At 40.9% G+C, this 27,514-nt stretch overlaps 1 protein-coding gene across 7 annotated transcripts in view; it reads right to left on the bottom strand.

Moving 5' to 3' along the window:
* The window catches only part of SOX5 (SRY-box transcription factor 5), a 595,693-nt gene that overhangs the window by 399,427 nt on the left and 168,752 nt on the right, over positions 1-27,514 (bottom strand). For all 7 annotated transcript variants that reach the window (XM_063155718.1, XM_063155717.1, XM_063155723.1 and 4 more), the window contains exon 3: positions 19,511-19,569. The gene's annotated coding sequence lies outside the window, so the exon portion shown is untranslated. The remainder of the gene's footprint in view (positions 1-19,510; positions 19,570-27,514) is intronic.

Raw genomic sequence — 27,514 nt, 5'->3', positions numbered from 1 at the left:
AATGAAACCGACAGCCCATCAAATTTCTCTTCTTCTATAAAAGAATGCAAAACAATGAGTTATTTATATGAGTGTGTGAAAAAGTTTGTTACAAGAATGTGAACATCAGAAGGCTTAGAAAATCTTAAAAAATCAGATGACACCCAGGAGCATCCCTGTGTACCCAGAGACATCAATGGGCCCAGGAAAATCCCTGTGAGCCCCGGAGCATCCCTGTGTGCTCCCAGCCATCAGTCTCAGCCCAGCCCTCGGCTGACAGCCCCAGAACATGAAAGCAGCGTCTGCAAACAAGATGGTTTGAAACCACTGCTGCTGACCCTGAACAAATCAGGGCCCAGCTCCTTTTGCAGCCTGCGTTTCTCCCCTTCAGTCACTGAAGTGGGCAGATTGATGTGACACTGCAGCACTGCAGAATGAAACCGAGCTCAGCACAGCCTCTCCTGATTTCTGCTCTCTCTAATGCCTGCATCTGTCTGTCCAGGCACAGCACAAGCCCAGTGCTCAGGGTCCTTTGGGTGGCAGAAAAGCTGCTGCCCAACATCCAAAGGAACAACCTCCAGCACACACACAAACACACTCTCGCTGTCTTGTATTTTCACGTATTATTTAAGATTTTTTTTCATTTTTAAAGCATAAAAAAGCAAACATCTAAAACAACACAACCCACTCTCAATGAATATAACGTTCTAACACCTCGTGAAAAAAAAAAAAAATTAGAAAATCGTGAATTGTAAATTCACCTTAGAAATTTCTAATTGTAAATTCACATTAGAAATTTCTGATTTCTAATTAGAAAATTAGGACTGTGCACAGCTGAACTGAATGCTGAGGGAACACCGGAGTATTTGGCACAGAGTCAGAGACGGGACTGAGGATTCCCTTGTTGGAACCCTCTGAAGCACCTCCACCTTCCACTGCTCTTTGAAGGCACAGCAGCTCCTGAACTCCTCCGACCCTTCAGTGGGGGCACAAGCAGAAAAGCTGGAAGTGATTTAGCACACACACAGCCCACGGCTGTGGGTAAAGAAGACATCAAATGATTTAATGGTGATGCTTTCTCATGGCAGAGAATGACCATCAATCCAGACATCCTAAATCTCAGGGCAATAACCTCTCTCAAGCAGGCAAAAGGAAAGTTAGATAGCTGGCAGATGAGTTAAATGAAGAGCAGATAAAAAGCCACTAACATAACCAACTGCTGAGCCTCTACCTGCTGTCTTGTTCTTTCTTCAGCATTTCCTCAGGGTGCCCCAGAAAAAAAATTTTAAAAAATTAAAGAGCGAGTACAAACTATGTATTTCTTCACAGAAAATATTTTTATACTTACAAAATTTAAATATTCCTATTCTTACAAAGGTAGACATCAAAATCAACGCAACTAGAAAGTACAGCAACGGCATCCGATGCCCAAATTTTTTCTTTATTTTCTATCTTCTGTCTGAAAGGCTGATGTTGAGGCCTTGGTGTTGCTGGAGAGCATTGGGCAGTTTTCCCTCACAAACAGCTCTTCTCCAGCAGGAGGTGACTGAGATGGTGATCATCGCTTCAACCTAACCATGTCCCACTGGAAACTCTGATTTAATATTTCCTACTGAAATTTCCCAAGTATAATATTAGTTCTAAAGCTCCTATAACATACTAGAATCCCTAAATCTTGTGTCTGAACTGTGTGACATTTCCATTAAAAGCTTTACTAAATTTAGAGCTGATGTGATTCCTATGCAACCCTTATGCCTGGAGAGACTTGCACTTCAGCGTTCTGATGCAAGTTCAGAATATTTATACTGATAAATATTTTAGAATCAAGAATTTTCTCATCTCTCTCCTACTTTTTGCATGTTAAAACAGAAGTGGCAATGTATGGATAGATTTTTGCATGTTAAAACAAAAGTGGTATATATGGATAGATTTTTCATTAAAAGCAGTCAAAGTTCCTCTGCTCCTTTGAGTGTGAATTTGCCCCAATAATTTACACTCTCAGAGGGTTTTTTTTGTACTGGTTCAGCTTGTTTTATACCATTGTTTGCACTTCGCGTCCCTCCCATATTGTCCCAATTTTCTTTCTGTGCACCCCACAGCACACACACACTCCTAAAACACCCCAATGAATACAAAGGGCAGGAAAAAGCTACCAAGAGGGTGGGGAAAAAAACCAAAAAACTTCAACCACAAACCCAAAAGCATTGTAACCAGAGATGTGGACAGAAGAAAGTTCTAGTGGCTTGCTGTACACAAAAAAAACCCACAAAGGAAAAAACTAAAGAACATATATGGCATATTCAGCCTGCTGAGAGGGCCATTTTTCAAATGTCCTCAGCCCAGAATGGCCTATTTGCTGCTTTGAACTTATTTAATAACATTAAGCAAGAACACTTAACTATCTAAAAGAAGGATCAGTGGCATAAATCAGACATCATTTCACATATTTCAGGATCAAAGCTGCAAGGCAACATGATTTGTGAGGACATTTGAACAGCTCTAATATATCACAGCTCCTTTTGAAGGATACTTAGGCATATTAGTTGCCCAAATGATGATTTCTTTGCATAGTTGTAGCCAAAAAGAAAAGAAAATTGAAACTTTTCATTCAGGAATTGGTTTAGTCCATAACCTTGATTTATGTAGAGCATCAAACAAAGCAGATGAAGAACACTGTGAATTTGAATTATCAAAATTAAAACCAGGAGAGTGAATTGATTTTTTTTTTTTTCCAAATGATCAAGGCTAATCGAAGTGACCAGCACAGAAATTGCATAATCAGTAGCCAATATGAGTTAATAGGAGCTGTATAACCAATGTCCAAGATTGCAATCATATTTCATTCAAACTTTCATGAACCTGTCAGGGTGGAGCACGGCCTGCAGAACTGTTTGATTCAGGATCAGAGTAAGCTTTACTGCTCCATTTTAAAGCTTTTTCTTTTTCTTCATACTAAACTGCTTGCCATGGACTGCCCCAAAAATATCTCATCCTAAAACTCTCTAATGAGAAAGGCTGGATGAGATAATTTTTCAAGGTCCCTTCTAAATTGCATTGTTTTGTCATTCTCCACAAATAGTAATAATAAACCTGATTACACAATAACATCTATTGAAACAGGACGACCCCCGAGGCAGGGGGAAGTGATGAGGAGGACTCCATCTTATCAGAAGGCTAATTAATTACTTTATTATACCATATTATTCTACTTTGGCACAACATAGGCACAGTAAACAATATAAGAATTGTGTTTTCTTTCTGTGGTGTTCAGAGAATATGCAACCCAGAAATATTCTTGGGAAGAATTGGGCCTTGCTTTTCTCTGGGAATAGAACTGTGGCGACAAACATTTAAAATCAGAATCAAACTTTTCAGGCTTGTAGCTGCTGAAGGTGCAGCATAAATATGGAGTTTAAACTTATTCTAAGTCCCTCCTCTTCTCAAGAAAAAGGTAAATCTCTTCTTTGGGCAGTCCTTAAAGCACAAGTCACACCAGAGCAGAGCCAGAAATCCCCAACCTCTGCTGTGTGGAGGATGCATTATCAGGCAGGCTGAAATTAAAGCAACAAGAAGGAGGCAAGAAAACCAACGGGAAATTAATACTTTCAGAAAATGTGTTTAATGCTCACAAGACATAATAGCATTTAATGCTTTATAAAAGTCTGTTTAGCCTGCAAGTTATTTAAATTAGCAAGTCTGCAGTCACAATTCTAATTCCCTGTGAAAAGGAATTCCATTTCTTTGTTAATAAGTAATCCCATATCCTTTTCCCAAGACATGCACATGTACACAACCTTACCATAAATAGCATTATTCAGTAATTACAGCAAAGAGGAACGTTAAGGAATACCTGTTTTCCTCATCATCTCCATTCCATTAGCATACAAACCCTGTTACATTCAATTAACATCCAAAACATTTTTGCTGAAGAAAACTAAATACTCTGAGGTTCCACATTCTCAGCAAACTAATAACAAACTTCTGCAGGAAGCCAACAGTAATCAAAGCTTCTGCAGTACCAGACTATTCTTACAGTTGCTTGCTGTACATTTTCAAGTAAAATCTTTGACACCGAGGGCAGGTCTTTAAAAGAATTGTTGATAAATTTGAGATTCAATAAGCACAGAATAATAGAGGATGACTATTGTGGAGGAGGGATGTCTGACATGGGGCCTTCCTCAGCCACAGGAGGAGCGTCTCTGTGCTTAGCAGTACTTCATCAAAAGTTCTTTCAAAAACTTGTAATACCTAGAATATCTTGTACCAAAGGGTACCAGAGTACAGCTCTGCTCACATAAGAGCTCTGAGTTTCTCTGCAGACAACACAAAGTGGGCTTCTAAAGGAAATTATGTACACAGGGACCTGATTTCCATGTTTAACAAAAAAGGAATACCCAGGTTTGGTATTTGTTTAGAGAGCAGCATTTGGAAAAGCTTCACTTTCATAAATGGTGCAGCTTGAACTCTGCCCTTTGCTGAGCATCATATCTGAAAGGGTTTGCTGCAGCACAGATCTCAGCTGAGTGTTTAAAATACGCCTGACATATGGGGAAACTTTCCACAGATTAAATGATACTGAAAATAATGACTAAACACTGAGTCAGAAAAAAGAAACAAGAAGATGTATGCATCTCCTCCATGGTTCCACCCAGCCACCCTAAGTGAGATGATAAAGAAAAGATAAATTGTACTATTCCATAAATTAGAAGAATTACAGAAAGGTCAGATATCTAAAAAGAGAAATTATATGCTGAGAAAGAACTGAAAGAGTGTATAGCTCTAGTACAGCAGTTAATATTTTATGTTAGAATAACTCAGAAATGTAGGAATCTTAAATTTTATCTGGAAATACAGCTCTTGGGATTCAAATAAAAGTGAAAACCTCATCAGTTTTGGTTCTTTTTGAACAGGATTAGGTTGGAGGACAGACTCTGACCCTCTGTTACCCAATACTCCAGCACATGAGCAGTTGGGAGGTACAATCCCTCTCAGAAAAAACATTCCTGCTTGAAAAATAAATTCAGCACGTAGGTAATGCTAATTGTTATGAGTCAGGGCTCAGCATAAAAAATCCAGCCAAATCAATCCTGAAAGCAGTGGAGCAATATGATGTTCCAAGAATGAAATGGTAGCACTATCAAAAGGAACGGTGTTTTTGTACAGCTTCAAAAAGACTTTTTTTTTTGACAGATTTTTAGGAGGCATACAGAGTAACAAAAAGGAAAGCAAAAGAAATTCTGTATCCTAATATAATAACTTCAGCAAATTCATGTTTTAGCACTAACAGAGCAAACCTGGAGAGGGAGTTGGGCAAAAAGCTCAGAGAACACCTGAAATTTTTTGCAGGTACAGACAAGAGTCAGGAGATATCTTTGGATGAAGAAAGAATTTTAAGTGTGGAGATGCCACGACCAGTGGGCAGATGTGCCATCTCTGATGGCCAGGGCTAACCAGGAAAAGAGTGAGAGCATGCGCTGAGAACGGGAGATCAGAACTAACAGAGAGGGGAAAAGGCATGAAAGGAATGCACTGACCCCCTCGGCAGGACAGACCAGCCCTGAACTGACTGCTGGGGATGGCCAACAAGGAAAACCCTCAGAAGGAGCAGAGCCCTCCCTGCCCAGCCCCTGACAGCTCTGCCCCTCTCCCGGAGCCAGTGCAGCCCACGAGGACACTCCACAGAGCCAAGGGGATGGCCAGGGTGACATTTCCCCTCTTTCCCCCACCACACACACACAAATGCTACCCAGGCTGCAAAGTCAAGAGTCAAGAGAGAGAGCTGTGGTATTTAGGTGCACTGTGCAATCTTAACTCAGTTGTCTTGTGCAGATGTATCATGGTGGGATATAAATATATCACACCAGTCTTTTTTCCATCAAATGTCACCCACAGCATAGAGTCTGCTTGCTTAACAAACAGTCACTTCATATTGTGTTTATTTTCGGCATGTGTTGGAAGAGCCTGGCCTTATTTACTCTGTGTTGCACTGACTCCATATTGATAAAGCAGCTCCTTTTTAGCTTTCCTGAAGTCACCCATCAGCATAATCTTTATCCTGTATCAAATGAAGCAGTCTACAAACAAGCTTAAGCACTAAATTAAGAGGACTAAATTAAGGTAGGACAAGTTAATTAAATTATGATTTTCCCCCCTCTCCCTCCCCCCAGTTTCTCAGTGCCTGGGCTTTGTGTCTGAGCCACGCAATCAGCCCTGGCTCCTGTGGCTCATCCCTGAGCACCACTGCCATGCACTGAAGCCATGGCTCCTCTAGGTACTGTAAATTTCAGATGAAAGTTGCATTAAGATAAGAAACAGAAAGGAGGAATAAAAACAGTAATTAGAAATGTAGATTACATCCTTGGAATCTACACATGAATTACATTAGAACAAGTATCACGACTATTCAATGGTATAATAGTCTTTGGAGCACACACTTATAAAGAAATTAAAAAGCAGCCCTGTGTTTGAGTGTTTAATGGTATAAACAGATCAGACTTGCAAAGAATGGAGGCAAACAGATGGAGAGGAAACTCAGGAAAAATACCTCTGCACACTCCAAATCCCCAGAGCAGGGCACTGGCAGAACTGGGTCTGCAGCCCCACATCAGCACCACCCAAACATGAACGGTGGGACAGAACCAAACTAATCTGGAATACAAATCAAACCCCCCTTCTTTTTAATGTATAAGCAGTACATTCCCTTTCCACTCTGATGTAATGATATTAAACTTATCATTTAACTACTGCTACTGGTATTAAACTTATCATTTTATCATTAGGATTATTGTTTTCCCTGCACATTTGCAATAGCATCCATCATGACAGCATTGGAGAGCTTTCAACATCTCCATTTCAGTGAAATGAATTGCACAAATTCTCCTGTTTCTATAGAGGCCAAGAGGCACAGGGGATGAGAGGTTCTTAGCAGGTAAAGATGCTCAGCTCTGCAGAGTTAAAGATGCACAGACTCTGCCCAAATCAGATTCATTATCTTCAGTAATGCCAAGCAGCAAGTATTAATGTAAAATCTTTGAAAAAGAAAATTTTACCAGCAAAGAGGAGCATGTAACTTTGACTGCTTCTATGGATTTTAACTGATTTTTAATCTGCTGCTGGTAGACTGTAAATAACTGCTGAAAGCACACACGAGTGTGAGTCAATGGGAAGTTTTATTGGTTTGCTTTCAGGCAATTACAGCAATGATGGAAGGACTCTCAGGCAGGCAGATGCTCCCAGCCTCAATGGTTTCTCCTCTCCTCGCAGGCCATTTGAACATTCCTCCATAAGGGTCCAATTCAGCCAGAATTTACACCCGAGGTCCACACCATGGAGCCCAGGATGGCTGTAGAGGAAGTGCTCAAGGTATCATTTTTTTGGGTAGAATAGAGTTTTGTTGTTGTTGTTGTGGGGTTAAATGGCGAACAAGATATCTGAAAAATAGGAGGACTCCAAAAAATACTACCCACAACCACTGCATGCTTTACCATCAGCAACCTCACCCTAATAGGAACACCATTTCTAGCAGGGTTCTACTCAATTCCTAATTCATTGGCAAGGCAGACTGTAGAAACTTGTACACAGCACACCTTGTCTATAAATCCGTTCAGAGCCCCAGAAAAGGTTCTGAAACAAATAACCTTTTTTTCTTTACCAGAAGGGAAGGGGTTTGCATGTAAAAATTTACTTTTTCCACTTGTTTTCATCACTTTGAATGTCCTGCCGATTATATTTTATACAGGCACACTCTGCAAGTGTTCCCAACACCATACTCACTTGGTTTTCTTCACATCAACTGTCTTGCTGACTTGTATCCTGCACTAAATTCTGTACAAGGGACAATTAGGACCCCAGATATATTCTAAGGTGGAACCCAAATTTTCACCTCTTCCACATCCCTCTAATCTCGTTCTGCCATTTGAAAGGAGGATAAAAAATAAATCAAGGTTAGGAGAGTTAGGCTAAGAAATGCTTTGCTTTCAATGAAGCCAGGCTAGGAGAGGAAATGACAGAGCTCCCTTTTGCAAGCCAGCCTGGAGAGCACCTCTGCTCCTGCCCCACTACCCCAGCAGTGACAAACAGCTCACAAAGCACCTCTGAGCATCTCTGAGAACCTCAGCGATCTCCTGCTGCACCCCCAGGTCTATGAGCATGAGGCACCTGGGATTTGGTATTTGTGTGACTCACCCAGAGCAGAAAGGAAGAGAAAAGCAGAATTTACTGTCAGCTCATCAGCCAGCACAGACCCTGCAGAGGCTGCCCCAGCCTCCTGCCCATCATTATAACTGACTGCAGAAGGAATATTTGCATACTTTGAAAAAAACTAAACTAAACCCAACAAAAACAAAAAAGAGAACTCCCAAAAAACAAAAAAACCCACAAAGAAACAAAAAACAAACAAACAAAAAAGCTCTCCAAAACAACAAAAACCCCCCAAAAAAACCCCAAAAAAGCCAAACTGCAAGCAAAACCAACAGCCAATTTTCTTAGCTAACCCAAAGTATTTTAAAGAAGGTTGCACCCCCATCATCTGCTCACATGAAAAAAATAGAAAAGGGAAGCTCTTCGCTTGAATTTGTAACTCACAATAGCTTAGCACAGACAAATGGAAGGAAATGGCAAAACACAGTCATAAAAACTGCATGTATATTGAGTTCAGGATATTTCTTTGAGAGGATTTTAGAAGTAAGGCCAGAAATTACTCACTTCACTGTCCATCCTTTAAGCAACCAACTTAACCTGGTGCATGGGTCCTGATCATGATCAAATTTTGGATTAACTGTGTAGCAGTGCACAGAGGGCTGAAATCACCCAGTTTTCCTTGTACCACACATCACCAGTGATAACATTCACATTTACCCATTTACACGTCCCTCACTGTGGTGGAAGGTGACTCATTTTATCAGGCATTGCAAAGGCACAGGGCTCTTTTAGGCAAAAAGGAAATCCTACCATCACAGAAAAAGCATGAAATGGCAAACCAGAAGCTATTGAGATTAGAATATTTCCCATTTAACCCTCTTTATCAAGTTAAATGTTCTACCTAACAACACAGAAAGACAGCATTTTGGTTCCATGCCTAATTTGAGAATATTTAAAATAATATTTATGAAGCTACAACAGCTTGAAGGTATCATGAAGGACCTGGCACAATTCTGAGGTGAACTGCAAAGAGAAAAGGCAGTGACATCCCCACAGGTTCAGAGGATTTGCCCTGGTGTACTTCCTGAGAATGCCTTTGTAGCTGGCCATTGTTAACAGATCCGGTGCAGCAAACTGAGAAGAAGTGTTTGCTTGGGTGATGACCTGGATTCTGTGGCCAGTGAGGTTTATTTCTGAGTCCTGAGTGCTCAGCACATATCCAGGAGGATAAACACACACACAATGCCAGCTGAGAGAACTCCCAGGGAATTCCTGATTCCACCAAAGCCCTCCTCAATTTTAGTGATGGTGGCTGCTGCAATGGTCACCAGACAGCTGCCAAACCCTCCCAGATTGCAAGGTCCTTGAATGCAAACCTAAAAACCAAACCCTTGGGACAAAATAACCTCCTGATGACATTCTGCATTATTTGATGGTCTCAGGTTAATTCCTTGGGTGGCTCCCTACACATAAAGACCAACACAACTAGCCAATTATTTTTCTGTTGTGACTATAAAATAAATGGTTAAATCCACTAGTCACTGGCTCATAAAACAATCTGTTGAAATAATGAACTCAAATATACTAATAGGATACAGAGGTTCACCATTAATTGTTTAATCCATAGCTGCATAATACTGTACTGAATTATTTCCCCCCCTTTTACCCTTGCTAGGAACTGACACAAGTACAATAATTAAAATAAATTTCAACACAACCACTTGGAAAATTGCCAACATTTTCAAGAACTTATAATTTTTTTCCTTCCTCCTTTTCCCAAGATAAAATACAGTTTTGACATCTTGGTAAAAAAACAGTTGCAAACTGTTACTTACAATTTAGGGAAAAATCACTGTTTTAATCATGACCTTTCATCTGTCCTTGATTTGGAGCGAAAGGGTGGGGGAAATTGGCCACTTACAGGAACAATCCTACTGGGCTTTCGTCTCACTGATTGACAGCCTCATGTGGCTAAACACATTCACAATTAGAAATAAAAACTACCCCTCTAAAATGGCAGAACTTATCCTCCATCAGGCAAACATGTGCTTGGAGCAAGTATAGCTTTTAGTGGGGATGGTAAAAATGATCTTTGAAAGATGGGATAAACATCAATTCTGCATTGTCCACCTCCAGACCTATTTGACAAAAGAACACTCCCAATAATGATTTGTGTAAAGCACAGAATAGCTAAATACTGCCCATGTCATTAATACACAAATGAGAAACACATTAATAAAATCCACTGTTAATAATATGGTAATAAAATGTGCCAATAGGCTGTTTCCAACGTCCCATTCCATCTGAATCTGGGCTATTGGAAAAGCACAGCTGCACTATTGGCTGCAGCATCCTCACAGATATTTCCAAAATGTGACAGATCCCATTTGCTGCCTAAGACTCCAAGCCAGTGCCTTGTTGGGATTTGTGTGAGCTGCCAGAGAACCAACTGAGTGAGCTAAACCAGCAGAAATGCTTCACTGCTCCCTAAAGAGAATCTCACACCCCTCTGCAACAGGCAGAGAGGTGGGTGCACAGCCTAAACCTGTGAGGGTGACTTGTAAATCAAAGAATTAGGTGACATGAGATTATCTCACACTCCTTCCAGCCCTTCCCTAGACACTTATTTCCAAAGTCAAAAGCCAAAATCAGAGCAATTTGGCAGAAAATCCCGCGCAATGATCACACACACCCCAGTCACTTTGCAGGGGGAATACCTGCTCTCTGTCCCCTTTGGTGATGTCCCCTGAACACCTCTTCCTCTTCTGCTCCTGCACCAGAACCACACCAAGGCTCCAGCCTGGAGGGCACACAGGAGCTCCTGTCACCATCACATTTTCTGGAAAAATCCCTTCACCAGGATTTTCTCCTGGGAAGCTGAGAAGCCTCAGACAAGAAGGAAAACAATATTATCCAATTGCTTCTCCTGTGTTTTGCTGCTTTGGAATTTGGTTTGGAGATTGTTTATCCAGCAGGTGGTTGTTGGATTGGTTTCATGTGAATTGTTTTAACTTAATGACCAAAGCTGTGTCAAGGCTCTGGAGTCACAAGTTTTTCATTATCTTCTAGCCTTCTGTAAGTATCCTTTATCTATTCTTTAGTATAGTTTTAGTACAGCAGAATAGAATAGAATAGAATAGAATAGAATAGAATAGAATAGAATAGAATAGAATAGAGTAGAGTAGAGTAGAGTAGAGTAGAGTAGAGTAGAATAGAGTACAATAGAGTACAATAGAGTACAATAGAATAGAATAATAAATCAGCCTTCTAAGAACATGGAGACAGATTCATCATTTCCCTCCTGCCACAGGGGCCCCTGAAAATACCACAAGCTTCTCATGTGAGACTCCTTGTACCATCACAGGCACTCCCAAGGCTCCCCAGCCCAATCTGCACTAGCAATGACATTGCTCTGAGCATCTCCTTGCCCACAGCTGGTACAGGGGATGAGCTCTGCTGTCTCCAAGCAGGTTTAGAACCATCTCCAGGCTTTGGGGACAAGGGCAGGGGCTCCCCTCTCCCTGCCAGCAGCAAGGGAGGCACCCAGCCCAGCAGCCTGGCACAGGAGCCAGGGCAGGAGCAAGGCTTGTCTGGCTAGGTGAGATCCCTGCCAGCCTTCCTGCTAAAATTAGAAAGCTGGTGGCAGCACCTTGGCTCCTGGTGCTTGCTGGAGACAAATCTTTAGCTCTTTCTGCAGCCAAGGGGTGGCATTTTGATTGCTGCCTGCCAGCTCCAAGTGGTGGCAGTGCCTTGCTGTCAGCTGGGCTCTTTGGTGGCAAAGCTCCTGCCTGCCACCAGCTGCCTCTGCTCTGAGCCCCAGCACTGTCCTTCCCCAGAACAGCAGAAACCAAGCACGGCTTGAAATTTTGAACAGGCAAAATTTCCACTCAGAAATTAAAATTCCAGCCTGGGTAGGTCCAGAAGTGAATTCAGCATGCAAACAGGAGTGCTCATAATTCACACAGTCAGAGCAGTAGCACTTTTTAATGCAAAGATCTCAACCTCTCTCACATAGATCACAAACACTAAGTGTCACAATATTGCTGTGACAGAGCAAGGAATTATTGTGCCTGCTTCTGTTAGAAGTATTTAAGTTGATCTATCACCTATGTAGGTTACAGATACATCCTACTGCCACAATCTCAACCACTCCGATCCTCACAAATCTTCTCTGAAGTAGGGAAATGCTATTTTCACCATTTTGGGTAATTGCAAACCATGGTGCAGACCATGGCCAGATGCAGATGATCTAAAAATCCACCTGATCCTGGGGCCTCCACTTCCCACTGGCATTTCTGAAGGCACAGACACATCAGTAAAAACCTTCTAGGTTGGGGATTAGGTGGAATCCAGGCCTAAATGAGGTTGAAAATTGGCCTTAATGCACCTGGGTATCTCTCCTGCTTTCCCTCCTTGCAGCCAAAACATGCCAAGGGGCTCCTGGCCAGAAAGTGAGGCTGCAGCCCAGCCTCACAGGGGCTCAAAGCAGCAGCCCTCTCCTTGTCCACACTGAAACAGAGCTTAAAAATACTCATAAATAAAAGGAATAATAATAAAACTTTCCATTGAAACAAAATGGCCATCCTTTCAGTTAAAGACCTGAAACAGAGATGTTTCTCCTTCAAGAACCAAAGAAAAAAAAATCTTGTTCTCCTCCCTTATTTGTTTCATCTTCCTCACAATAAACTATTTCGAGAGGTTTACATAATAAACTATTAGAGAGGTTTACACTGTAGAATGGTGCTGAGAGAAAGGAAACACAGAGGCTGAGCTTTTCATGTAATTTTTGAAAATGAAAAATCTCGTGGGTAAAAAATTATACCACTCTTTGTCTTAAGCAATATATGAATTGAAGCAGTTAGGCTTTGGCTGTGTCTGCATACACATTATAAAGTTGCCACAGTGTTATGTTTTTATTGACAAATCTCCTCAAAAGAATTGTATTTGCTGTCGACTCTGAAATGCAGCATGTTTACCCAAAACAGAAAATCTAAAGATGCTCTTCACCCTACTGTTTTAAGTCCACATTTTAGGAAACTATCATTAGATTGTTATTTTACTATAAAAGGTTGGAAAACAAAATGCTGCTCTCAGAAAATTATACAAAACTCATGTTGTGGGATTTTTTTTTCATATATATATTCAGGTCTCATTTACCCTTACATTTGACACAAATGAAAATAAAACAGCGTTTTAAGCTCCTGGAAATGACAGTATCATGTTATCTAGATAAGTAACACAAAGCTATTATTGAAATTCTGATAGCATTTGGTTTACTGGTAAAGGAAAATTACCTGTAATGCATAGTTTAAATAATTACTTTTAAACAAAAGCTTCTTTTCTACAACACTTATTTATCTTCTGCGACTAGCTCAGCAGGGTTGTGTATTTTATTCAAATTGCCTTCAGCCTGTTAATGGCGGGGTGTGTGTGAGCAGAGGAGCAGGGATGCCCGTTTGACTCCTGCTCCTGACTCTGGGAGCTGGTCCAGGCTCTGAGGAGGCAGAGCTGTGCACTTGGATGTGGCACAAACACTCAGCCTGCCTCCCAAAAGCTGGCAGCAGCTTCTCAGGGCAACGGGCACACAAACTGAAAGCTCTCACTGCGCTTAGGACAGCAGCAGCAGCCACCACCAAACCTGAAATATACTTCAGGTTTTATATTTCAGAAAAATATTTCACTTGATGTCAGGTCTCCCAGAGTGAAATTATTTTGTTTGCTCTTACTCATCATTTCTCTGTTCTCTTCTGTGCTCAGCATTGGGTGTTCCCTGTGTGAAACCAGCAATATAACTATATAACTATCACATATTATGTATGTTATATATGTATTACAAATATACACATATAAATGTATTATATGTTACATAGTTCTATAGCTGTTAGATAATATATAACTATTACATGTTACCTATGTTATATATGTATTATACATTACATATATAACATGCATTATCTATATACACATATATGTATTACATATTTATGTATTATATATTACATATATAACAGCTATAGAACTATATAACTATTACATATGATGTCATATATATATGTAATATAGAATGCATATATAACATGTATATTATATATATATACACATATAGGTACTATATATTACATATTATACAAAAGCTATATAGCCATTACATATTATATCTGTCATACATGTATTATATGTCATATATGTGTTAGATATGTTCTATCTGTATTAGATATGTTATATCTGTATTATATATTACATATATAACATCTATATTACACATATACACGTATATATACACATATGTGTTATATATTACATATATATACACATAGATATTACAAATACATATAATATGACTACCTACAGCAATATAACTATTCTGAGCTGCTCCATGGTGAGCTTATATGGCAGATAAATCACCCAGATAATTCTTATAGACAGGGGGTTCAGCTTCATTTGGTGTCACCACTGCCACCAAGGCTTCCCCATGAAAAACAGGCACATCTATCTTCTCACATCCATACAACAACCAAGTCAATTTGCTTTATTAATTCACTCTATTTTTGTATGTGTTGACTTACTCATATGGCCCCATTCAGCTGTTTCACATCTTTGTGTTTAAAGGGATCAAAATTCTAGAAATTAAAAACTATGATTTTCTCAGATGAGCAAGCACCTAAAATGCTACTTACACATCAGAACTGAAATTGCTAAATGAAGTGGTCTCTTTCCTTAGGTGAACAACTATCTAACAAGAAGCAGAAAAGGAGGCAAAGACTTCTCAAAGTTATGTTATGATACTGGCCAAGCAGAGACAGCAGGATTTATCTGTGCACCAAGCCTGAATTTTAGAGAAGTTCAACAGCTCCACAGGACTGACATTTGTTGGAATATTAACTAACTTTGAAAAGATGAATAAAAAACCCATGAGAAACGTTCCCTAGCTGGTGTTCCCAGGTTCTGAGGCGCCCACAACACCTTCAGAAGGAGACCTGACCCATCTCCCCAGACAAACAGTCCAAATGCACACCCCGTCCTGGCAGCCTGGAACGCCTCCCAGGGGAACTGACATTGCTGAACAAGCATAGAAAGCAGAGCAGACAAATAAGCACAACTACCTATTTTTTTTCTTTTTCTCTTAAATAAAGAGCATTTCCCATTTCAGAAAAAGTGAACAAGAAGTCAACACCCACCCGCAGCCTCAAAGGCAAAGAAAAACAAAGATTTCCAGAAGCCCTGCCATTCAGACACACCCGGAACAGCCAGATCCTGCAGATCAGCACTGGGAACAGCAACGGGACTGTCATAGGGGAGCACAAATTAAATACTTGAGCTTTAAACTGCTGATTCACTTACTCCCACTATCTAAAGAAAAAAAGGAAATGATGTGCCTATAAAAAGTGTACCATGTGCAGGGCACATGTATATAAACCCCAAACTGCCTCACAGGAGAATGGCAGAGGAATCACCTATCATCAGGGACAACTTGGCTTTTTAATTACAGATGGTTTTTGATTGGAAAAAGCCTTTCTAAAAAGAAAGCCAAACCATTACCAGAAAAGTTACCAGGAGCATTCTAACCTAAATGGAAAAGGTGAAAAGGATCCAGCCATGCACACAGAGAATTTGTTCACAGAGGAAGGCAGGAACAAACACTGGGCTATAACTTCAGATCCCAAGCAGATTAAGCCAAGGCAATTCTAGCTTTACAGCATTTCTCCAAGACTCTGGGGCCACCTCCCATTCCCAATCTCAGCTGCCTTTTCTCACTGCTTTTAGGAAGAGGCAACATTTCATCAGTTGGCTGTTTCTGGAGCTACTTGATTTTCACTGCTTGTGATTTCTAGGCAAGAAGATGGTCACCCACCCTACCTAACGATACCCAAACTCATGCAGATTATGTTAAACAATCTAGTCTTGGTTGCATTGAAATTTTTGTGTAAAGGGAGAAGCAAATCTGTAGTTTGTGTCAGAACAGGCAGAAAGGACATTTCACACATGTTTCTGGTGCCCTCAGCTTCTTCAGTTATCCTTTCCTGTTTCATCCCATTTTCATGGACATGTGGACAATGTGCATGATTTTAACTTGTGTTTTCTGGGAATATTCATCCACTGATTCTCAGTTACCTGAGCAACTGCTGGGTACAAATGAAGGCACAAAAAACCCCTTTATCCTCAGCCTCTTCAGTGCCATTAAATCATCCTAATTCCCCCTTAGGTGACAGTCCTTGCAGCTAGCATAACAGTAAGCAACCTCACATATGAACACTCCAATAAAACACCACATTATGATTTGGACCTGCTCCCTCAACATTAATATTATACTTTTTAGACCTGGTGGGTCTGACAATCACCCAGAAGCCATTCTTGAAAACAAGCCTCAGTCTTGGATTTTTACAAAAATTAGCACAAAAAGCCCCAAAACCAGAGCCATCAATGCAAGTAAGAGATGCATATATCAAAGTTCAGGATGACACAGAAAATAAATGATGTGCAGGAACGGGGGCTTCCTCCCTCTCACACCCATGCTCAGAAGTGCATGCAAATTTTGTGAGCTTGTAGGTCACCAATTTAGCAACTGGTTTCATTTTGAGACCTTTTTGGAGGGGAAGTAATACAGCAAGAGCAATTCCTCCCAACCCACTTCCCATTGTCACCACACAAACAGACTTGAATTCTCAGGTTGACAAAAACTGTATCTGCAACAGAAAATGGGATTATCATCAAAAATGTGCCCCAGAAAATGTATATTATTCACCAACTGGAAGTGAGATCTGAGGCAAGAATACAACCTCAGGGAAATTCCCTTTCCTTGTTTCATAGAGCTTCTCTCCCCAGCCCACACTGGGTGTACAAGTTGCAGACCGCAGGGATCTTAGAAGCTTCACCACATTTGTGTGGAGGAGGTTTCTGCAACTTTACTGATACTCAACCTATTCTCATTAAAATCATATAGAGGGATAAGTCATAAAAATTCCTACTTTATTTGGAAAAAGGCTGAATAATTTCTTTTAACGGCTTTAAGACAAGTTACACATTAAAAAATACCAACATTCCCACTCTTTGAATCTCTGGCTGCTTTTCCTTTTTATCAGGAAGACAAGTTCTGCCACATGGTTCAAATTCTTTTATACATTGATCTTTCCATTGTAATTTTTTTTTACTATGATGTTAAATTACACTGCAGAAGTAAACAAGGGTATCTCTCTCTAAGTACATTTGTATATACATGAACATGCTGTATTTGACAGCTGTCTTCTCCACCTTTTCCATGTCATTTTTACACTCTAACTGCAATGTCTTTGTAGTGGGATCCATGTCTTCCTATTCTTACCTGCACTTCCAGTTCCAATTTGGTCAGAGTTTAGAGTAACACAATGTTTACATGCTAAGGAACTACAATAAGGAATCACTCACTGTCCCTATTGTGTGGGAAGGCACATCTACAAAAATCAAAAGCAGCATGTGAAAAAATAATTTATAAGTAATATTTGAAAGTCAAATGTATGGTGATCAAAGGCAGTGGAAACAGAGGCTGAGCCTAAAGAATTATCTGCAGCTTGCCATGCTTTAACAACCAGCTCCTGCAGACAGCTGAACTGCTGTGAAAAAGCCCAGAAACGGAGCTTTAATGGTAAACACATGAGCCAGCAGGGACAGGGAGACAGCCCGATGCATTCCATGGTTTGCTTAGAGATCACATAACTTCACAGTAAAAAAACCACATGCCAATATTGGGGTTGAAAATTGCAAAAACCAAGAAAGCCCTGGCAAATAAAATAACCAAACCAACCCAAATATCCAAACCCAGAAGATCAATTCTGCCAAGCTAAACATGTCCAGCTTGTCACAGGTCAATTAGTGACATACACTGAAAACGCAAACAATTTATTCTCTGACAAAAAATTCTGCAAGTAAATCTATATTTATAATACTGATGAGTCTTCTCATAAGTGTTAGGGACCAGACTATTTCAGATTAGAAAATGATTTCTTCTCTTAAGAGCCACAAACTTATCTTGATCTGTGAGTTTGAGCCAGGCTTGCTCCACGTCCCTGCAAACTCCCAGCCAGGGGAGTTTGGTGTTTTTCCCATGACATGTTGCTCCTCCAAAAAGCAGCAGCCCTAAAGGGCTGTGGGGATGGGTGAGGGAGGCATTTACTGTCCCACAGAGCTTATTATCCCAACATCAGACAAAGCATGACAGGTGGACCCAGCAGGGAATTTCAAACAGGGCAACACTTATCTTAGTGCTATTTACATCGCTGGGGCCTCTGAATATTAAAATTTAAATGCATCCTCACAGATTTAGAGGAGGGGGAAGAACATCCAAGATTCTGACTAGACTGTGCCACAGAGGAAAGGCAGAGAAGCAGAAACAGATCAGTCCCTCCCTGTTTGGCTGAGCTAAGACATCCACAGCGCTGCAGTTGCACAGTCACAATGTGGATATCAATATCTCTGCCTCCCTGAGAGCCCAGCAAAGGCAGCAGGACAACTTCTATAATTGACTGGACCAGCAGCCATACCTGTTATTAAGATTACTTGACACAAGAGATTAAACAACTACCTGCAGCTGCTCAAAGCCCTCCAGTCCTGTGCCACTTGATTTATCTCTGGTGCATGAGTGCCTCAGGCTGTGTGCTCTGGAAATGGGACAGCCTCTCCAGGAACAGGGGTACAGAATATTACACTGAAAGCTCTTCAAGCTCCTCCTCTGAAAAACACTTTGGTGCTTCAGCCTGGCTGTGGCTTTTGTTGCCATGAAAAGCCTTTTGTCCCCAGATGTGCCTCAAGTGAGCCCTGAGGAACTGCCTTTGCAAACTGCAGTTGTCCAGTGAGGAGTGCTTGCTTTCCCCATGTTGTTATTGTACTTTGAGCGTGGTTTTTATGTGAAAGCAAGTGCTGGATCTTGCTTATACTGTATTTCACCTTCACCCCATTTAAAGGCATGTAGAACAGGAAATGAGAGTAAAGTAATCAAACGAGGCTTCCAAGGAGATAAGGCAGTGAAGTTACAGATAGCACACGAGTCCCTTAGCAAAACATTTCTTGAAATAATGCAAACACCAGCCCAGCTGTGCACACAGCACAGCTGCTACCCTCAAACCAGGCACCTTTGTCCAAGCAGCTCTTTACACCAGCTCCTTACTCCCCAGCCCTTCCTGCGCTTCTCCTCAATAAAATGCATTTCTCCTCCTGCCACAGGGAAGCCTTTCTGCCCCTGCTGCAGGTGAGGAACCAGCAAAGCCAAGGCTTTGGCACAAAAAGACTGAAGGCTCAAGGAGCTCAGCTGGACTGTGCCAGCTCTGGGCCAGGCTCATGCCCCAGAGCAGAGCCAGCTCTGCCAACCCACATCAGCACCTCCAGAAACACCTCCCTGGCAAGGAACAAACACACCTCTTACCTGCCAAGTCTCCCAGCTTCACTTCTCAGCTCCTCTTTGCTTCCTTCTGCTTCCAAGTGCTGATGGCAGCAAGGGGAAAGAACAGGAAAAAAAATAATCAAAGGACAAATCACAACTATCTCATTCAAAACCCTTCCCATATTTACTACAAGTGTCCTGAGCAAAAATCTCAGGGAAGTTTCCTGGGGTTTTTCTGCTGAGTTTTCTACAGAACTCAGATCAGGCTCATGGCAAAGCTCCCCCTAAAATGTGAGATGCTGAACCTCAGACCAACACCTGTGGCACGAGGAGGAAAGGGAGCTCTGATGAAAGGAAAACTAAGCTGAGGGAAGCAGTGGGCATTAAAGGCAAATTTGGGGATTAGGATTCCGGTACAGCAAGGTGCTTATTCACAAAACTGTAGGAATACATGTAACTTTAATTAATCAGACCACAGACTCACACAGAACCCTTCAGGAGCTGCAGAGGGGATAAAAGCGGGGAGGGACAAGTGGGAAACTGAGCCCCAGTCAGCTGAAATCCATAGTTGGACTGACAGCCACTTCAGGGGACTTTGGATCACACCCAAAGTGGCAGAAAAAAAAAAAAAAAGGTGCAGCAGGAACAGGGGAAATAAATGAGGGAGCAGATTAATAAGTCAAATAAATATTATTAATAGTACAACTTAAGAACAGCTGAGGAATTGCAAGGGGAGGAAGGACAGATTTTGCTTTCAGGCTCATAAATGGTGGCTTCCTCCCTCAGTATCAGCAGAGTAGTTTTAGATTTACATCAGTGTAACTAAGAACAAAATCAAATTAAGGAGCACAGAGTAACTGGAGACAAACCAAGCCTTATTGAGCATTCCAACACTGGGAGGCACTCAGATACTATAGTGCTGAAGGCCATGCTACCACATTGATTAAATGTTTGATCCATCAGTAGGAGATTTATCCAATATGGGAGAAAACAGAGCTCTCACTCTAGACTGCTAATCAGCTATTATTTATATTTTCTGCATGCTATAAACATATACAAAGGAGATGCTTTATAGAATTTGCAGTGATAATAACTCACAGTTATTCCCACTCCTGAGATTAGTTCTAACAGATTTCACCAACATTTTAAAGGTGTTTTGTAAAATTATTTTGAAAGGAGTTTCCATAACAAAATCCCAGGACTTTCATTCCTGCTCTCATTTAGATCCTAAGGACTGTTATCAAACACTACAGAAACTAAGCCCAGAGCCATTTATAGTATTTTTTCCTGCATGCACTGTTTTTCTCGGACAAACAAGGGAGAGTTTCTCCACGCCTCACTGCCAGGCTCGTCGGGAGTTTTATGTGACAGTGTGAAAGTAGCAGTTTCTTTTCAACAGTTTCATGCTCCCACAAACACAGACTAGTTTCTTTCAGACACCTACTTTCACTAATGCACTGCCATTCCTTATGTCATGTCACTCTCTGTTCTAAAACCACAAACCTTAATAAAAATTAGAGCTCCGACTCAAGTAAATCTTTCTTTTATTTACTTCTAGTTTCCCCCTAAAAGCACTGCAATGGTGATATTGTACCCAAGTCCTCACCACTGGGATTTCAAATTACTTGAAGATAATCCCTTTTATTACAAATAAAGAAATTATTCCATCCAGTCTGTCCCTCATTTCCATGCTGGCTCCACAAAATCCACCAATGTGTAACAATGCCAGTCACATTTTTGTGACATCTCTGTCCCCAGCATGTACATGCATTTTTTCACTTTTTAGTGGATGGCCTACAGGCACAGAGAAGGGTACTGCTGGTAACCTGGGGAAACCTATTTAATCTCAAATTGTAGAGATTTATGTTTGAATAAGTGAAACAAGGTTCCATCTAGTTTCTGCTCCCACAGGTAAACTTTGATTAGTAATTACTAGTTCAGCCCTGAAACTCCAACTAATAATGAGACCATTTTAAAAAAAAGAGACACGTTTAAACTTTTTTCTTTTGAGAAATGTCTTAAAATATTAAAAAAAAAAAATTCAAGTGTCTTTAAGGAAGAATACTGATTTCTTTCCAGAGAAGATGATGTCCTTGGCTGGATTCTAGTCCAGTAGGATCTATCCAGAATTTTCAAAATGTTTAACTTTAACCAGAAACAGGAGGGAGCTTTTCTACAAAGTGAGAAACTACACTTCCCATATGGAAGGGCAATTTGTCTTTAAGATATGAACATTTACAACAGGCTTGTGTTGAACAGAGCAGAACACAAGAGACCCTGTCCAGCTTGGAAAAGACTTGCATCCTCTTCCATGGTCTAATGGCAACAAGTGCTATTATAATTATCATCATCATCATTATTAACCCTGCTGTTAAATACAGTTTCAGAAAGAAACAATACTTTCACAGCACCTCCCAGGCAGTTCTGATTCCCACTGCTTGGTTTTAATGGTGCCAGCAAAGGTATGGTCCACAACAGCATGGAAGGGAATTTCAGAAGGTCCATCTTTATTTGAAAGTGTGTGCTCAATGTCACTCACAATCAGGCTCTTAACCATATTACAGCAAATTTATAACTATATTACAGGAAATTTATAACTACATTACAGCAAATTTATTGGTGATTATAGATTAGCAAATAGGCCACAAGTGTGTGTAGGATAAAAAATTAGAGCTCAGCATCCTGGGTGTAGCACCATTTGTACTTGAGATTTATCATCTGCTACATAGAGGAAATGGAGCAGAAAAACTTGTCTCTAAGTCACTATTTGCCTTTCTTCCATCTCCCAAAAATAAAACAACTTAAAGACATTGTGAAAGCTTCACAGTAAGACCCATGCAAAACTTTTGCCACAAAATGTAAAAATCCCTCATGCTTCATTACAAATCTGAAAAACAAGGCAGTATCTGCAAACAACTTTCACACAATCATTCTGAGTGTTAAAACAGAAACTAAAGAAAAGCTCAGATATTGAGAAAGAACCATGGTTTTAAGACTAAATTATTCAAAGTAGAATGTTTTCATATGTTGTGAAAAGGCAGGGATAAATTAATATTTTCAGAAACTGAAAACCATCTCAGTGGACAAGGACTCTGGCAAACAAGTAAAAAAAAGTAGTTTACACATCATTTTGCATACTCCCAAATTTATGTTTAATAACAATAAGTTTTTATCTTCAGGTGCAAACAACTTGCCTCAGCAGTTGAAAACACTTCATCATTCAACATTAATTCAGAGGTTCTGGAAATTTTTCAGAATTAGACTATAGTTTATTAGACATTAGAAAAGAAACATCACAAAGCAAGTGACCTACATTACCCATCCACAAATATACTTTTGCCTTTGTGGCTCTGTTTTTGTGGTCGGCAGTGAATGCGGTCAGCCATTCCCCTCCCAAACAAGTCTGTGCTTCTCATTTTTATGGTTTTAAGTCCTTTACGGCAGCCTCCAAAGGGCAGGGACTGTGTCCATGCCTCCTGTCTGGGCAGTGCCAGCTGCAGCAGGACACGAGAGCCTCGCCCAGGTCTGCACCTCCTCCTCCAGCACTGAATGTGAATTTCAGCAGTGCAAGAACAAAGCCGGACCCCTGCAATCACAGAATCACTTGGGCTGGGAAGGACCCTGAAGCTCTAGGACTGGACTCAGGTCTAACGCTGCCAATCCACCACTAAACCCTGACCTTAAGGGCCATGGCTGCACATCCTGTAAGAGCCTCAGGGGACGGTGACTCCAGCATTTCCCTGGGCACTCTGCTCCAGCACTTGACAAAACTCAAACATGCAAAAGCCTGGAAGAGCAGCTCAGGAGGCACAACTGCCCTGCTCACCCAAAAATGACTGTAACAGGGCTGAATTTTAAACTGTTTCAAGACTTGTACGTGAAAAAAAGAACTCTTTGTACAAAACACTGTCTGACTTCCCACTCTGATGTTGCAGGCGTGTGGCATTTGTTTAGCCTCCTCCCTTCTGACAGGAAACCATCCTGAGGGTGCACAACAACCACCCAAACAAGAGAGGGAGGAATTCAGGCCCCTCAAGAGACTCCTAAAATAACAGAAGGGTATTTACACCCTTTACTGCCCTCCCAGCACAGAGGAGGTGCTTGTACAGAACATTTCTCAAATCAGATATGGCAGAAACACTAATACTCCATTTGCACTCTGGGTGAGCTTGGCTAATGGATTCAAAGGAGAGGAGAAGCAAGGCACAGACAGCCAGATTTTTAATATCCTCATCTTTTCTAGTAATGCTGTAATAGTATTTAATGTTTCACTTTGTTGTGCATTTCATTGTTGAGACTTTAAAATTATCTGGGATCCCTTTGGGATATACAGCACTATATAAATGTAAGTTGTTATCATCAAATAACAATCAGTGGCCATTTAAATTATACAATAGCTACCTGATTATACTTAACCAAGTTAAAGCTCTAATAAGAAATGATTATGTATCATCTAAATTAAAGATATTTTTTGCCAGCTCAAAGAACCCAAAGTTTTTCACACTGGATATGCAAGTGTCGTGCAACACCTGAGTGCTGAGATCACTTAGGATTTCTGCTGCTTTCAATGGAGACTCCTGGCAGGGAGTTAAATACCTTGACAATTTTATTTTACTGAAGCAGCAAAACTAAGATTTATTTTGTTTCCCACAGTTATTTGAGAGAGCATTCACCTGCACCTCTAGTATTGATCCTGCAGTGTCTATAACAGTTTTTTGGCTGTATCACCAGCTATATATAGGTTGTAAATCTAAGACATAATTTCAACCCAACACAGGGATCTCTGAGCTCACACTCAAGCAGCAAACTCTGTGTTTGTCCTGTCAGCTGGGCACAGTGTGGAACACACAAAAAAGCAGCAAACCTTGCCTCTCTGAGCTCAGTGTGGAACACAAAAGCAGCAAACCTGCCTCTATGAGCTCAGAGGGTCTGACCTGCTCCTGAAACACCCAGCATCCCAAATATCCACCTTGGGCATGAAGCAGGCCATGCAGCCATAGGAGATGTCTGGCAGCAGCACTTTCAGAGCCTGCAGCATCCCCAAACATGCCTCAAAATCCCCAAATCCTGCAATCAGCAACAAGGTACAGCGACATTTTAGCCAAAAATTCTTTTAGGAGATTATTTGCTTGGCTTGGAGCTGTTAGAAATCACATCCTCAGGCTTCCAATCCACTGGGGAAGAAGCTGGAAGCCCAAAATGACTCCAGGATTTAAGGTTAAGAGAAAAACCTTATTTTTGTTCTTTTTTAGTAACAAATACCACGAGACCAGGGCCTTGAGGTGTGGATGGAAATTTGTCTTTCCTAGCTGACTTTGGGTGTCTCCTCTTTGGAATAGGGACTATGGCATTAACCTTGGTGCTGATGAAAAGCACTGCAGATGGGGCTGTGTTACATTTCAATGGTAACAGCTCATCTTGGGGACCTCTTAGCATCAAAAAAAAAAAAAGAAAAAAAATAATTCCAGAGCCAATGGCCTGGGGAGAAGTCATTCAACCTGTTGAAAAGCGATGAGTAACCCAACTCCAACTCAGCTGGGTTGAGAACACAGCACAGGATCCCTCCAGCAGAGATGGCCAGGCTGCCTTAAGAGCTGTAAAAACCCAATGGGGGCTGAAACACACCAGCTCTAAAGAGGCAGGCTCAGGTGACAGTGTTCAAAATCTACCAATCTTAGAAAAGCAATTAACATTAGTTAGGATGAGCCTGGAGCTGGAACCTTGATTTCAGTCAGTTCCAGATTCTTCTGAACTATTTAGAAAACCAACAACTAAATCTAAGGTTTGGCATATATTTCTCTCCTTTTCCTGCTTCCTCCCCAAAATAATTTTTTTAAAGTGAGAAGTTTGTGAGTTTATTTTAAGTGAAAATTTTACTAAAAAGCACTAATTTCAAAACAACCCCATACATTTCTCCCAACTAGAGTATAAATATTTTGCTTCAAAGATTTTTTTCAAGTGTTCAATTTTCATGTAAAAGTTGTTCATTTTAATTAAAAATGAAAATAACTGAAGCAAGGAAAGACTGCACATGCCTGAGAACTGGGTGTTAATTCTTCAAGGCCTGGGCTAAGATGGCACTGGCTGAAGATTCCCTCTCCCCAGCAATGCAAACAGCAGTGACAATGACATGGCACAGACCCTTTCCATCCACCTCGTGGCATCGTGCCAGCTTGTACCAGCTGAGAATCTGGGACAGGAGCCCCAGCTGAACCAGGCATGAGCCCCACACACACACAAAGCTACAGACAGCGCTCACAGCACGGTCTGTAATCCAAAAGGACAGCAACACCAAGAGATGAGAAGAAGAGATGATGATTAAAAGGGAGTATAAGCATCTGTTGCAAAGGGACAAACCTGAGGAAAAGCAAAAAAAAAGGCAAGGCATGACTTCTTGAGTTTAGGCTTCCAGCTAATAACTCGCCTTTTCTTGGAGGCAGGATGGAAGTAGAAATTTAATAAATTAATAAAACCCCAGTAATGGGGTTTTATTATATTATAAATAAATTCTATTATATTTCTTTATAAATGATATTAATTTTATTATATTTATTTATATATTACGATAATTATATTCTATTTATTTATAAATTAGTTATATTTATATTATATTATAAATTAATAAAACCCCAGCAGTGTGAGAGCACAGTAATGAAAATTTTATTTTAAAATTTTATTTTAAAATTTTATTTTATTTTAAATGAATTTAAGCTAACTTTGATTTTAAGCTGCTGCCCACCAGTGCCTCCTGCTAGCTGGAGCACACTGCCAGCCGTCCCTGGGCTGCGCAGGGCGGTGGGCGATGGCACCCACCCTGTCCCCAGCCCTTTGCGGGGCAGAGCGTGGTGTTTCCTGCAGGGTGTGAGCAGGGCAGGGGTGCCATCCACGCCTGCAGCCCCAGCAGGGCACACCCCAGCAGGGCAAGGGCGGCACGAGCCCCGTGTTGGGGTTCCTCTGTGCCACCCGTGCCCAAGGAACTGCCGTGGAGCTGCAGCAGAGCCGCACTGGGAGCAGGCAGGGTGGGCACAAGCAGCGCCGCAGGATCCCATAATGAGGGGCAAGGCTGCTGCGCCGCAGCCGCCTCACTCAATTAGCGCGCGAGGCTTTTAATGCTGCTCTGCACAACCGCAGCAATTTTCATTACTTAGAGCTAAGTCTCCATTTAGAATGAGTCACAAGCTCAAACATCTTTTTTTCCCCTCTTTCTTTTAACATAATTTATCTCCAGAGTATTTGAATGGCAATAATCTGACTGAAGGCTGGACACACTAACCTCTGTTTGTGGCCAAATGATATTGAAATATACTTCCTAAAATAAGTTCAAAGAGTGTCTATTCTAGCAAATGCAACTGATAAAAAGGCAGCAAGTAATCAATATTGTGCCAGAAGTAAGGGCCAAATTTTGCTCTTTTTCACTGTAATTTAAGTGAATCTTTGAGACGGGATTTTGGTAGAACAGCCAGAATTTCATGACAATACACAAAGAGCAGTAGCATTCTTGGCGTGCATCCCCCTGTGCTAGGTTTACAATTCCTAATGTGATTGATTTTGTTAGCCAAAGACCAAAACTGGATTATCTCCGGAGTAGGAGGTAATTTGGTTTTTTTTCATTTAGCAGAGATTTTAGTTGATGTTTAGGAAGTACAATTTATCTCAAGTAACTCACAAAAACCTGAGCAAACTCTGCTAACATTAACAATGTTTCTGAGTTATTTTTGCTGCCTTTGGTCCAGACCTGAGTTTCCACTGTTAAAAAGGGGAATTGTACAAAAAACTGTGGATTCAGGAAAATTTTGCTGGGCAAAAGAACGTGCTGCCAGCAGTTTAAGAGTAGATCCTGTGAACAAGATGCTACTGTCTGACCCTCCTTACCATTGCACCTTAGTGATTCAAGTATTCACTGAGAGCAGGACCTGAATTTAAATTAAATATGATTTAGAGCAAGGACCTGTGTGTGCACCACACTCATACCTGCCCTAACCAGAGGTACACCAGGATCTCCTTATCAAGCTTTTCAGCCCAAGTTCTGGATAAGCCCTTACACAT

Source organism: Melospiza melodia, chromosome 4 (assembly GCF_035770615.1).
Source record: "Melospiza melodia melodia isolate bMelMel2 chromosome 4, bMelMel2.pri, whole genome shotgun sequence".
NCBI lineage: Eukaryota > Metazoa > Chordata > Aves > Passeriformes > Passerellidae > Melospiza > Melospiza melodia.
This window is presented reverse-complemented; position numbering and strand designations above follow the sequence as displayed.